This window comes from Symphalangus syndactylus, chromosome 8 (genome assembly GCF_028878055.3).
Source record: "Symphalangus syndactylus isolate Jambi chromosome 8, NHGRI_mSymSyn1-v2.1_pri, whole genome shotgun sequence".
In the NCBI taxonomy this organism is placed as follows: domain Eukaryota; kingdom Metazoa; phylum Chordata; class Mammalia; order Primates; family Hylobatidae; genus Symphalangus; species Symphalangus syndactylus.
Window position 1 is genome coordinate 65,262,729 of NC_072430.2, and position 15,030 is coordinate 65,277,758.

General features: G+C 40.8%; 1 long non-coding RNA gene and 1 pseudogene across 1 annotated transcript; one reads left to right on the forward strand and one right to left on the reverse strand.

Moving 5' to 3' along the window:
- The first annotated feature begins 1,103 nt into the window (after positions 1-1,103).
- On the forward strand, positions 1,104-14,251 carry LOC134737458 (uncharacterized). The gene is made up of 3 exons (XR_010122372.1): positions 1,104-1,407; positions 2,662-2,765; positions 14,049-14,251. It is a non-coding gene; the product is annotated as an uncharacterized lncRNA (long non-coding RNA).
- LOC129488745 (cytochrome c oxidase subunit 5A, mitochondrial-like) lies at positions 7,271-8,618 on the reverse strand (annotated as a pseudogene).
- Positions 14,252-15,030: the final 779 nt, after the last annotated feature.

Here is a 15,030-nt window from a genome sequence, read left to right on the forward strand (position 1 = left end):
TGGGAAGATGCAGAATATTCGTAATTAACTACAATATTACATGAAATAAAATGTGATACCTGCCAAAATAGAGATCTACAGTGCAAAGAGACAAAAAGGTGAGAATTGGCTTTCACTTAGGAGAGTGAATGAAGCATTTGTGGAGGAAATGGTATCTGAACCGAGCCTCTAAAGGGTAGGTGGATCTTGCCTGTTAAAGTGAAAGAATCTTCTGGGCAGAGAAAATCACATGGGAAAAGAGATAGGCACAAAGCTTTCTTGGGAGCAGCTACTTTTCCATATGGACTGGGCAGGGCATGCGAGTGAAGTATGAAGTTCAACTGGAATGTCACTGGGAACAGCCAAGGCTGAGAACTATGGAATAGTTTTGAGCCAGGGGAGACATGATCAGGGCTGTGCTGCAGAGAAAGTGGCTGCAGCAGGGAGCAGTGTGGAGGGCAGGGGGAAGCGATAAGAAGAGAGAGGTGAAGAGTTGGAAACCAGTAAGAAGGACACTTCAGAACGTGACATGAGTGAGAGAGTGGGTTTGGGCTCCTCTATGGTAAACCTCATTTTGAAACTGGTTTCACTCGCTACCCCCTGCAATTTAGGCTTTAAAATAAGACTGTCTTTGGACTTTAGTTTTCTCACCTGTGAAAGGAGAGGGTCGATGCTGGCTCAAGTCGGCCATCTCTGATGGTCTGTGATTCTAAGCATCTTATTTGTTGTCTGCTACAAATCTAATTCTGGATGGCCGAGGTCACTTCTCATCCTTAAAATTTGCTAACATGAATTTGGTGCTGTTTGGTGCTGTTTGCAATTGGAAATCCCACTGATATGGCTGTGATTTGGGGCAGGATTGGGAAGATGAAATCATTGAGTTGGAGTTTATTCCAATTTGCCTTGTTTAAAACTTATTTCAGTTATACCAACTTTTCAAGAACGGCTGAAAAGGGAAAATTTATCTTGCTGGGTTTACAAACTCGGGGGACAGGAAGTAGGTTTCCAACTCTGAACATGTGGTAGGTTACTTAGGTTACTTCTTATAAACACAAGGGTTTTACATCAGGGGCAGAGGCCAGATTTCATGACTATAACTGGAAATCTCAGGGAACAGATGAATCATATAACCCATCACTTCAACCGGAAAGCAAATGTATCCTACTATTAGAGTTTATCTCGAAATGCTTTGGGAAATCTCAGGAGGCTGGAGGGACCCTTAGCTCAAGCCATTTGTGGGTTGTGTTGGTCCGGCATAGACTCCAGCCAAAAGACCAAATATTGCCTTTTGTTGTTTCCTGGAGGGAAGGATATGGACAACAATGATCTGGCCATGGGGAAGATTCAAGGGAATAAAAATGAATCATCACCGGCCACCAGGAAGCACCAGGAGCTCTCTAAATGGAATGGAGGCCTCCCGTGCCTTGGGTGGGTGAGGTAAAACAATAGCTGGTGGAGGAGACAGAGGCGGAGATAGGGACACTCAGCTTTACTGAGGCTGGCAACCATGGTGAAGGAACTAACCAAAAGAAATATGAGCTTTCTGCTGCCCCAAATTTCAAAAGAAATCACTTCAGGGCTGGTTTCCTGTAGTGTCCCTTAGGGAGCTTATTTTTTTTTTCTGAGCTGCCCTTGGTGATTTCCTCATCAGCTGCCCCAGCTCTAGTATCCACCATGAGCAATGCTATCTGCATAAAAATGTGGAGAATGTAACCAACTATTCACTCCATGTCCAAAAGGGCTCTGTGAACTATGAGGCTGCACGTGCAGCCTGCTGCACAAAGAGCCTCCAACCAGAAGACTGGAGTGCTAATTGCTGCCCTAGGAAGGAGGGTGGAGGGACATCTGCAGTCCAGTTCAGGTCCTCAACTGCGGCTTTGGGGGAATTTTAGGCACACCCTGCTAGTTGCTGGACCCTGGGACGTAGGATTTGAGCTGGATTCTTTCTTGTCTTGTCGATATCTGACCAAGTTTGTTTCACTTGTGTCCCTTCGCAGTTTTTTTCTAGATATGTAAAAACACATCCCAAATATCGTGTCATCTGTAAAGTCTTCAAAATATATTGCTAGCAGATAAGGAGTTTTAACAAATAACAGTACCACTATTATATGTAACAAAACTAGTAATTTTTTCATCTCACGTAATACCCAGTGATCCACTTTCTTTTGTTGTCCAAAATGTGTCTTTTTTGAAGTTGGCTTGAGTTGGAAACCAAGTAAGATCTATACAAAATACATGTTAGTTCCTCTCTTCTTTTCATGCTATTCATTTGTAGAAGAAATCAGATAATAGGTTCCGTAGAATTTCAAGCTTTGGCTTATTGCATTCTTGTGGTGTTTTCCCAAGCAGCCCTTGTGTCCAGATGGTGGTCTTTCAATAACATTTCCCAGTTTTTTATGATTACAGGGTTTTTACTTATTGATTTTATGTTTGTATCTTGTTGTTCCTATGCTGAAAAGCTCAGTTTCTATATTAACATAATTACTTATCAACTTTAGCTTACGACACATATATAGCTTAAAAATAACTGACAATGAGACTACTGAATATAGGTTAAGAGTTCTCTGCAATACTTCTATGGAGGCAATATCTTCTTTTACATCCCTAAAGATATTTACTATAGTTCCTTTTTGCATTGATGTTTTCCTTTATTTTCTTTATTGTTTCTGTTTCACTTTTCAGGCATTGATAAACCTTGGCTGTTGCTTCAAATATAAATGATTCTAGAACATCAGAATAACTAGTAACAGTAAGATTACTCAAATAAGCACATAAAATCAAAGAAGGTAAGTAAAAATTTTATAATCTAACATTTGAATTGGAAATATCACTATAAACTCATTTTATCTTTTAAAATAAATTTTAAAATGCATATTTCATTGCTCTGTCCCTTGAAAAAGTCTAAAAGGAATGATAACTCAGCAGTAATTAACACAATAAGCATCCAGATTGTGGTTTCTAAATCCTATTCCCCACTAACAGGAACTAGCGCTCTTTGGAAAAATGCTTGATTCCAAGTCTAGGGCAAAAATTAAAAGGTAAGTCTGGAACATTGTTTTGTGTCAAAGAAGAAACAAGAAAGCCTTTCAAAACAAATGGGGTTATAGTTATCCAATGGGTTCTGCCTGCCCACTGCAGAGACAAAACCCATTCACTGAGACCACAGTATTGTAGTAAAGAAGGAGTTTAATTAATATGAGGCCAGCCATGTAGAAGAATTGGAATTATTCAAGTCAGTCTCCTGAAGGCTTGGAGGTTAGAGTTTTTCAAGGATAGTTTGGTGGGCAGGAGGCTAGGGAATGGGAAATGTTGATTAGTTGGGGATGCAGTCACAAGAGCCTGGAAAATGGTCCTTATGTGCTGAGTCAGCCTCTGGATGGGGGCCCCAGGACCGTTTCAGTCATGAGTTGTGGTCTGGGTAGAGTCAGTCCGTTGCCATAAATGTAAAAGTCAAAAAACATCTCAAAAGGCCAATCTTAGGTTCTACAATAGTGATGTTATCTACAGGAATAATTGGAGAAGTTACAAATCTTGTGACCTCTGGAACAATGGCTGATTATTGTTTAACTATGCCTGTATCTTACCGGAATTCAGGCCCTTCTCATAATCCTAATCTTGTGGCCTTCCATTATTTTTACAAAGGTGGTTTAGTTTTGGCAGTGGCTGTTATCATCCTTGCTTTAAGGTTAAACTATAAACCAAAATCCTCCCAAAGTTAGCTTGACCTATGCCCAGAAATGACAGCTTAGAGGTTAGAAGCAAGATAGAGTCAGCTATGCCAGCTTTCTCTTACTGTCATGACTTTGTAAAGGCAGTTTTAGGGTCATATCAAAAAGATACAAGAACTGCCATTAAGGGGCTCCCACTGGCCAGAAATGGGATAATTTGTGTGTGAGAAAGAATTAAAACACATTAGGTATCTAAAAATTCATGAGTATGTAATAACTTTTAAAATTCCTCCTTGGTCATCTTTGGAGGCTGCTAAAATTACTCAAAAATGTATTGAAAAGGGAAGTATAAAGGATTTATTCTGCCTTTCTTGTATGTACTGTATTTCAGGGTAACCACATTGTTGATGAGGGAAAGCTCTTTATAGGATAATTCCAATGAATAAATGATAGAATTCGAAAATCACCATTTTGCAATCCCTGTAAAATGAATCTAGGCAACAATTATGAGTTGCTTTTAACCCGTTTGCTAATACAGGTTAAAAGCTGACAAAGAACTTCATAATGGAAATATTAGGCTTCTCTCATCAAAACCCACTCACCACTCTTGGTATCATTAAAAGTACAACTGGACCATATAATGATGTTGTGCGGTAGAAAAAAGCATACCACCACTTAGAAGTATTTTTGCCTAAAAATCTTATCAAGTCAGTAGGTTTAACTACCAGTTTAAAGAAAACAAAAGAAATAGAACAATTTAAACAAGACTATGAAGATGCAATAAACCAAATCCTGAATGAGATATTCTACAAACCAAATGATCCAGTTTCTCCAAAAAATAATTGCATAAAAAAAGAGGGATAAAGTTTTAGAGAATAAAGATACTTAAGAGATGGAATAACTGATGTCTAGACCTTGTTTAGATCCTGATTTAAACAAACCTACTATAAAATACATCTTTGAGATAATCAGGGAAATTTGCACATAGACTTAGTATTCAATTATATAGAGAAGTTATTTTAAGTTGTATTACTGTCATAATGGCATGATTGCCAGTTTTTAAAAAGTGCTTATTGGTAAAAGATGAATACATATTGATGTATTTACTGGTGAGTTGATATGATGTCCAGGATTTGCTTTAAAATACTCCAGGAAAAAAAAAATAGGAAGAGAAGAGGTAAAAAAGGAAGAATAGCTTTTTTTAAGTGGCAGACTGTTGATTAATTGTTGAAATGGGGTAATAGGTGCATCTGAGTTCGTTGTACTATTCTTTCTAAGTTTGAAAATGTCTATTTTTTTCAAAATAAACATAAAGGTTTTAAAAAATAAAGAAAACAGTGAATTCTTGGTGAATAATTAAAAATCTAAATTATTTCTAAATAATAATAATTTAAAAACAATGGAAAAAATAAATCTTTGTAATCATAGGGTATGGCAAAAAAGGAAACTGAATATTCAAAAAAAGTTAAATGAGAAAAATTATCTCATGAAGTAACCATCTTTTCTATAGGATGATTTATCTTTATGTTGTCACTACCAATTATCTAGAACCCAGGAACCCTCTCTTCCATATGACTCTGGTAGTACACAGACAAATTTCAATTTTTTTGGACTTTTTAAAGATGTTCCTTCTGTTTATATTTGTAATGTCATCACCACTTAATCCATGCCATTATGAAATTGCCCTGTGATTAACATGATTTGTGGATTTCAGTTTGTTTAATATGGCTACATATTAGATTTCTTTTTCTTGATGTCACTAAAGGAGGCACCCAAACTGTGTTTGAATCACAGTGTTGGTTGGGGTACAAATCATTCCTTCCAAGCTGGGCTGTTTTCTCTCCATTCGTGGATCCTGGTTTTGTCACTCCATCCCTGACACCACATTAGGGACCCATTTTTCGCTCAAGCCTATTACTTATTAGAGTGACCCATCATCTACTTACTACAGTGACGATCAGCAGAAATGAATTTTTTAGTTTCTGAAAATGAGCCCATTTCACAACATAGCTAACAACTAGCCTGATTCAAGAATTCCAACTCTCCCAGTACAGACTTCTCCTTCTCTCCAGAGGCAAACGCTGGGGGGGGTTGGGGCAGGGCGGGAACAACTGAGCCTTGTGCTCTGCCCTCAAGGTCAACAGATTGAATGTGGCCTTGTGTGTCTTGTGAATGTACAGTACATGACATCATGCATGTTCAGTGGGCTTTTCCAACCGCCAGTCTCACTAATGATCAAAATTTCTTTTTAGAACGGCACGCTTCTTCGGCTTTTGAGATTATTTGACTATCTTGGTACTCTTACCTCCTTTTCTGTCTTTGCCATGATTCTTCTTCATCCTGACTTGCTCCTTTTTCTCTCTCCTCTCCTTTCTCTTCCTCTCCTGCTCTCTCCGCTGCTTGCCTTTTCTCTCTTTTCCTTTCCCCTCCACACGCCTGTCCTCCTCTACCTTTTCCTTCCTCTCCTCAATCTTCCTTCCTCCCTTTTTCCCTTTCCATTTTCCATACATTAAACCAATAGAGATACCTGACCTCAACTATCAATTTTAAGTGGATAAATTTAAACCTGTACCACTGGCCGGGCGCGGTGGCTCACGCTTGTAATCCCAGCACTTTGGGAGGCCGAGGCGGGCGGATCACGAGGTCAGGAGATCGAGACCACGGTGAAACCCCGTCTCTACTAAAAATACAAAAAAAAAATTAGCCGGGCGTGGTGGCGGGCGCCTGTAGTCCCAGCTACTCGGAGAGGCTGAGGCAGGAGAATGGTGGGAACCTGGGAGGTGGAGCTTGCAGTGAGCCGAGATGACGCCACTGCACTCCAGCCTGGGCGACAGAGCGAGACTCCGTCTCAAAAAAAAAAAAAAAAAAAAAAAACCTGTACCACTTTACTCCAGTGCCAATTCTATACCTTCCATGGACTGTGAAATATTTATACTCATATATCCCATTATTAAATCCAAAGTATTAGGTTGGTGCAAAAGCAATTGCGGTTTCTGCCACTGAAAGAAACGGCAGTTTCTTTAATCAATTTGCATCAACCTAATAAAACTTATCTCCCAGAAAGATTCCCCTCCCTTTTCTTTGACTTCGTAGATGGCTTCCATTGTCCAGACTTGGAGCCATGTGGTCATCTCTTCTTTCCTTAACCACTCTTTTGAGCTAGGCAATGAATTCTGTCCCTTCAACCTTTAAACCACATCCTAGCCCATTCCTCCCTCCATTTTTGCCAGTACCATGGGGGTCTGGGCCCTTGTCATGTGAATTATAATACTGGGCCCCTTCATGCTTCTGCCCTCTATACATTTTTCTTCTTGGGTCTCCTGGGCCCATGTTCAGCCTGGATGATTCTCACTTGAACACTGCTTAACTTGCCTTGATACACTTAAAACCTGTGAATATCTAACTAAACCTCCTCTGCAGGAACCTATATCCTTAGGCTGGCATTTGAAACTTTTCTTTTTTTTTGTTTGTTTTGTTTTTTTTTCAGTTCGAACTCATTTCCCTTTTATTAAAGTCCAAGTTATCATTACATGGTTTGGTACTCAGTAAAGGAAAACTTGTTCAAATAAGGTAATATATTATCATCAGTATTTCCAGGTGACTTTACACTTAAGTAGCAATATCAATAAATCCTTGGGAAGCCCATCCATGGGGTTTACACTTTGTCAAGGCCCAGTTCCTCCGGAGTGGAGATTCCCAGTTCATTTAAAGTTGGTCTGAGTTCCTGGATGACATAGGGGTAGATTTCCCTATGAGGTCCTGCTTTGTCCTTAACAGCCTCTAGGATGCCAACTGCACTAGCAAAATCATTTAACTGTCTGAATGCCTAAAAAGCAGCATCAGTGATTTGGGCTCTGGAACCAGATCATAGCCAACAAGTGTGTTCACCCCTTTACACAATTCCCAGGCATCTATACCTGGCTTGTTGAAGTGTGTTACCTGGAGAGCATCAAATTCCTCATCTGTCTCATGTGACCCATGGGAATAGCAGCGAACTGACTGGATAGCCACGGCCGGGCGGGGGTCACGGCTGGGTGCAGAAGGCCTCGAGGGCCAGAGAGCTGTGCCTAGTAAGATCTTAGGCTGAGGATGGAGAGAGGCCAGGCATGAGCTTGCGGGCTTCTCCGGAGCTGGTGGGTTGAAATTTTTCTTAATCACTTCCACCTGATCTGTCCAACTTTCTCTCCATTCAAGAGGGTTTCTTCCTGACTCTGTATACATAATTTTCATTTCCTGTCCAAACTTCTTGTGCTTTCATTCCCTGTTAGGATGCCACTCTGCCTTCTTCCCACCCTATCTATGACCTTTCCATTCTCCAAGTCCATATGAAAGCCCTCTTCCTCCAGAAGGGATTTATGGATGAAATGACTTAGATGTCTGGTTTTGCTTTAAAGTAATCTGGTGGGCAATGGAAAAGAGTGTGACAGCTATAAATGAGACAACCTCAGCGATGTGTTGATGTGTTAGATACATGGGGGCTTGTTATCCTATTATCTCTACTTCGGTATTTGCTTGAACTCTTCCATAGTAAAAAGTTTTTTTTAATGAAAGAAAAGAAGCTATGAGTGTGATTATGAAACCTGCTGCTCCATACCAGCAGGACTCATCAGCAGCTGGGGAGGATCCCAGCAGAATGGCAAGTTGGTCTTAGGAGGAGTGGGAAAGAGGAGGCTGGTGGCCAAGTAATCTCCTACAAAATGAACTCCACAAGGGTGAGGATTTGCCTCCATTCTGTTTATTGCTGCACCCAGCATATGGAATATTCCTGGCCCTCCATGGTATTTATTGAGTGAATTTATTGAGTGAATAGATGAATCTACAAGTCAAGGTAGGCCTGAGAATAGCCTGCAAATCCATTCTGTGGGAGAAGAGGGAAATGACCATGTTTCTACTGGGCTCTAAATTTGCTCAGTGTGCCGCAAAAGTATCGATAAAGGCATCAGACAGCTCATCAATTCCAAAGGTCGTCATGGTGTGCATCCCTTGCTTTACGGGTGGATAAGGCAGAGAACAAAGAAGTCTCTGACTTCTGGGGCTTATATGCTGGTGGAGATACAGACAAGAAAACCCATTGTTAAAGCCTATTATCTGAGAGATAAAGGCAGGGTGAGATACTTAGTGCCGTGGGAGTACAGAAGAGGCTTCTTCAACTCTGGAAGCACAGCTGACAACCTGCTGGCTTTGTGAAAGTGGGCGGGGGGGGGAATCCATTCCAAGCAGAGAAAACAGCTTGGAGAGGAACAAATGGAAGTTTGCTATGGGTGGGTTATTGAACAAAGGAGATGGGGTGGGGTGGTTGTTGAAGCATCAAGAGATAAGACTAGACAAAAAGGCAGGAGCCAGATGCTACAGGGTCTTGTAGGTCATTTTAAGGAATGCACACTCTATTCACAGAGCTGCAGGAGGATGTTTAAAGTTTTGGAGCAGCTGGAGTGATCTTTGCATTTTAGAAAGATCTCTCTGGCTAAAGGATGAAGAATAGTTGGGTGGGTGAGAGGAGCGGAGCCTGGAGACAGCAAAAAGAAAGTGGTTGCAGTGGTTCTAGAGAGATGAGGGGAAATTGACCTGTGAATAGAATGGGATACAGAAATTTTAGGTTGGATAATAAGGTCCTTTTTCAAATCAGGAAATGAAGAAATGAAGTAGACCTCTATTTGTATGGGTCTTACTCTAATTTAAGTTCTTTTTCCCAAATAGATTTTATTTGGGAAAATAAAGAAATGTCTTTAAAGTCCTTCTACTATATAGGGAGTGCCCGACTTAGGGAAGGATGCAGTGTGGAGAAGGGAAAAGAATGGTGGCCTGAGAATGAGGAAACCAGGATTCAGCCTTGAAGTGCTGTTCTGATTGCTCCACTAACTTTGTATTATTATCCGTGAGTTCTTCCATGGCTTTAGTTCATTGTCTCCATTCATGGAGGCTGATTTTCTCTAATACTTCGTGTTTCTTGATTATGGGCTTATCTTTGTGGTTGAGATTTCCTGTTAGATTCTTCCCAACTGTTTGCATGGTCCTTTTGGGAGAGACAAGAATTGCCCTTGTGATTTGCATTCTGACTTGCTTTCAGGAAGAGGGAGGACAGGATGTGTCACCTGGCAAGGCCATTTAGTGGTTGCTCTGTTGGGTGTTGGTACTCCCTACTCCTTCCTAAGGTCACTGGACATCTGTTACCCTGTCTCTGATCTAGTGTGGCCTGGAGGCAGACTCCCCATCATTGCTGCCTGGTGGCTGCTGCTTTCACATCTACACCCTGTCTGTTGCTTCAGACCCCTTTCTGCTGCAAGTGTATACAGCCTCCAGGCATAGCCTACCTTTCTTACTGATCTTCTGTAAGTTTGGACTATAGATTTCCTTTCCAGGCCAACCTTCTTGGGTGCAGTGGCTCATGCCTATAATCCCAACACTTTAGGAGGCTAAGGCAGGCTGTCACTTGAGCGAGGAGTTTGAGACCCAGCCTGGGCAACATGGTAAAACCCCATCTCTTTAAAAAACTAGCTGGGCATTGGTAGCACTCGCCTGTGGTCCCAGCTACTTGGGAGGCTGAGGTGGGAGGATCATCTGAGCCCAGGGAAGTCGAGGCTGCAGTGAGCTATGACAGCACTACTGCACTCCAGCCTGGGTGACAGAGTAAGACTCTGTCAAAAAAAAAAAAAAAGAAAAAGAAAGAAAGAAAGACAAAAGAAAGAGAAAGAAAGAAAGGAAAGAAAGAAAGAAAAAGAAAGAAAAAGAAAGAAAAAGGAAAGAAAGAAAGAAAGAAAGAAAGAAAGAAAGAAGAAAGAAAGAAAGAAAAGAAAGAAAGAAAGAAAGAAAGAAAGAAAGAAAGAAAGAAAGAAAGAAAGAAAGAAAGAAAGAAAAGAAAGAAAGGCAGGCAGGCAGGCTGGGCGCTGTGGCTTAAGCCTGTAATCCAGGCAGATCAATTGAGGTCAGGAGTTCAAGACCAGCCTGGCCAACATGGTGAAAACCCATCTCTACTGAAAATACAAAAATTAGCTGGGCGTAGTGGCACATGCCTGTAGACCCAGCTACCTGGGAGGCTGAGGCAGGAGAATCACTTGAACCTGGGAGGTGGAGGTTGCAGTGAACTGAGATCATACCACTGCACTCCAGCCTGGGCGACAGAGTGAGACTCTGTCTCAAAAACAAAACAAAAACAAACAAACAAAAGCAACCTCTTTAACTTTTATTCCTTAAATTATTTGTAGCCAAATTCTTAATCTAGTTTTTAAGCACAACTATTTCTAGAAATTTGGAGGAAACTACAGCTTGTACCTGGTCTACCATTTTGAAACAAAAGTCTCAGTTCTGGCTAGACCAGCCAGATATCTCAGAAACCAACCCTCTGGTGGCCATTGGGATTAGTGTTTATTCACCATCTTTGCTGTAAGCAACATAAAAAGAGGGTGTGCAAAGTTTGGAAGGAAGGACAATTTATTTTCTTCAAGCTGATTTCTTGTTAATGCCTGAGTGGGAAGTAAGAAGTTTACATCTGAATGAATATAGTTTTGGTCATTGGGAAATGGATCAATACAACACACTCAATGTCAAAAAAGTATCTCTAGTTGTATTTTGGAGTTTGGAATTATATAATCCCACAAATGACTACATTTCAGGCTCCTGGGTTTGGCAAGGCTGCTCCTCTAGGCTGCGAAGCAGTTTGGTTCCAGGCAGCTGGAGGATTGAAGGGCATCTGAGCTCAATCCAAGTGAGGAGGAGAAAAGCTTGAGAAGGAGGTAACTGGGTACATGGCACGATTAAGGCCACAGCTGGGCAGAGGGCAGTCCTCCAAGGCATGCCCCAGCCCAAGGGGCTGTCATCAGTACAGAGAGAATTTGGAGGGCTCTGGGATTCTCCTAAGGCCTTGGTGGTGAAATGGAATGTGGGCTTTGATCCTTCGGGGAGGGGCAGGCTCTGTTGAGAGAGATTCCAATGAGAGAATCTCTAGAGAGGGAGAAAAAAAAGTTAGTTCTGAACAATTAAAAACTCCTTTTTTCCCCTCTCTTTTCTTTTCTTTTTTCTTTTCTTTCCTTTCCTTTCTTTTCTTCTTTCTTTCTCTTTCTTTCTTTCCTTTCTTTCTCCTTCCTTCCTTCCTTCCTTCCTTCCTTCCTTCCTTCCTTCCTCTCTCTCTCTTTCTTTCTTCCTTTCTTTCTTTCTTCTTTTTTTTTTTTTGACAGAGTTTCACTCTTGTTGCCCAGGCTGGAGTGCAATGGCACGATCTTGGCTCACCACAACCTCTACCCACTCCAGGTTCAAGCAATTCTCCTGCCTCAGCCTCCTGAGTAGCTGGGACTATAGGCGTATGCCACCACGCCTGGCTAATTTTGTATTTTTAGTAGAGATGGGGTTTCTCCATGTTGGTCAGGCTGGTCTCGAATGACCTCAGGTGATCTGCCCACCGAAGCCTCCCAAAGTACTGGGATTACAGGCGTGAGCCACCATGCCTGGCTCTTTCTTTCTTTCTTTCCTTCTTTCTATTCTTTTCTTTTCTTTTTTTTTCTTTTCTTTCTTTTTCTTTTGGATAAATGTGTCAATCTACTCAAGTTCATTGTAAATAGGGATTAATGATTTAAGAAATCATTGCTTTGTTTCCCTTCAAGAAGCTGTATAAAAAGATTCAGGACCACTTAGTCATTTTTAAATGTGTACGGTCTACACAAGGGTGAGTAATTCGGCATGAAGAGATTAATTATGGTGCTTAAACAATATATTCACCTTGTCATATGTTTTTGTAAAATATGTAAAAGTAAAACCAGGATCCATTTCTATACTGACTTCCCCTCCGTCAGCATCCGTCCATATCATGTGGCATTTAGTGGCCCAGGGAATTTTGGGATGTGGCTGAAGGGATTTTAAATTAAGGATATATTCAGTTTGGGTTTAGTATATTTATGATACAATAAAAAATACAGTCATGAATTGATTAATGAGGATATGATGTTCTGAGAAATGCATCAGTAGGCAATTTCTTCATTGTATGAACATTATACAGTGGTGTACTTTACAAACCTAGATGGTAGAGTCTATTGCTGCTAGGCTGCAAACCCGTACAACATGTTACCGTATTGAATACTCCAGGTGACTGTAACATAATGGTAAGTATTTGTATATGTAAACATATCCAAACAGAAAAAGTACAGTAAAAAATGTGATATAACAGATAAAAAATGATATATCTTGATAGCGCACTTACCATGAATGGGGCTTGCAGGTCTAGAAGTTGCTCTGGGTGAGTGAGTGAGTGAGTGGTGAGTGAGTGTGAAGGCCTGTGGCATTACTGTACACCACTGTAGACTTTCTAAACACTGTACACATAGGCTACACTACATTTACAAAATAATACTTTTCTTCAATAATAAATTAACCTTTGCTTACTATAACTTTTCTACATTATAATTCTTTTAATTTTTAAAACTTTTTGGGCCTTTGTAATAACACTTAGCTTAAAAGACACATTGTGTAGTTGCATGAAAATATTTTCTTTCTTTATATCCTTATTCTATATGCTTTTTTGTACTTTTTTTAACTTTTTAAACTTTTTTGTTGAAAGCTAAGACACAAACACATGTTAGCCTAGGCCTATGCATGGTCAGGAGCATCAAAACCACTGTTTTTTGCCTCCACATCTTGTACAATTGGAAAATCTTTAGGGTCAATACACGCTTGAAGCTGTCATTTCCTCTGGTAATAATACTTTCTCTGGAATACCTCGGAAGGACCTGCCTGTTTTACAGTTAACTTGTTTTTAAACAAATAGAAGGAGTACACTGTAAAGTTATGATAAAGAGTATAGTACAGCAAGTACAGAAAATAGTAATATAGTCATTTATTATCATTATCAAGTATTACGTACTATACGTGATTGCATGTGCTATACTTTTGCATGACTGGCAATGCAGTAGGTTAGTTTACACCAGGATCACCACACCCATGTGAGTAATGCATTGCTCTATGACATTATGATGGCTATGACGTCAATAGGAATTTTCCAGTTTCATTACAATCTTTTTTTTTTTTTTCTGAGAGTCTTGCTCTGCTGCCCAGGCTGGAGTGCAGTGGTATGATCTGGGCTCACTGCAAACTCCACCTCCCGGGTTCAAGCAATTTTCCTGCCTCAGTCTCCCAAGTAGCTGGAATTGCAAGCATGTGCCACCAAGCCCAACAAATTTTTGTATTTTTAGTAGAGACGGGGTTTCACCATGTTGGCCATGGTTGGTCAGGCTGATCTCAAACTCCTGACCTCAAGTGATCTGCCTGCCTCAGCCTCCCGAAGTGCTGGGATTACAGGCGTGAGACATTGCACCCAGCCAGCTTCATTATAATCTTATGGAACCACTGTTGTGAATGCAGTCCTTCCTAGACTGATATGTTGTTATGCAGCACATGACTGTATATATGTGCTTTCAGCTCCTGGTTTCTGGCACACAGCTCCTAACACCATTGGAATCTCTGGAGTGAAAAGAGGGTCTTTTGTAAGTGAATGAGATGACTGAAAGTTGGGGGCCTGTAGATAGCCCCTTCTCCTATACCTCGACCTACACGTCTCTTCCATTTTTCTTGTGTCTGTATGCTTTGTAACATTCTCTATAATAAACAAGTAAGTGTAAGTGTTTCCCTGAGTTCTGTGAGCTGTTCTAGCAAATTAGTTGAACCTGCAGAAGGGGTCTTGGGAACCCCTGATTTACAGCTGGTCGGTCAGAAGCACAGGTAAAACAACTAGGGGCTTGCAACTGGCATCTGAGGTGAGGGGAAGCCTTGTGGAACTTAGCGCTTGGCATGTGGGATCTGATACTTTCTCCAGGTAGATAGCATCAGAGTGGAACTGAGAGAGGACACCCCGCTGATGTCTGCTGGAGAACTGGTTGGTGTGTGGAATCTGGTTTTAGAAGTATTGTATTGAGTGCTATGTGAAAATAGGAAACACACTTCATTTTTTTTCCATCTTTATAATATTTACATAGTTTTCAGGCACTTCTGGGTATAGCTATTTCTAGCTATTTGAACGTAGGAAATGCTTCCAAGAATGCCTCCCACTTTTTAAAAAAATTGAGAGATAACTCACATACCATAAAATTGACTTTTTAAGTATACAATCCAGTGGTTTTTTTAGTATATTCACAAGGTTGTGCAACTATCACAACTAATTCTAGAATATTGTCATTACCCCCTACAAAGAATTCCGTTAGTAGTCACTTCTCATTCTTCCTTCCCCCACTGCCAGCTTCTATCTCTTAATCTACTCCTATTTTTTGTCTCTATGGGTGTGCCTATCCTGGACTTTTCATATAAATAGAACCAGCCAGGTGTGGTGGCTCATGCCTGTAATCCCAGCACTTTGGGAGGCTGAGACAGGCAGGTCACATGAGGCCCGGAGTTCGAGACCAGCTTG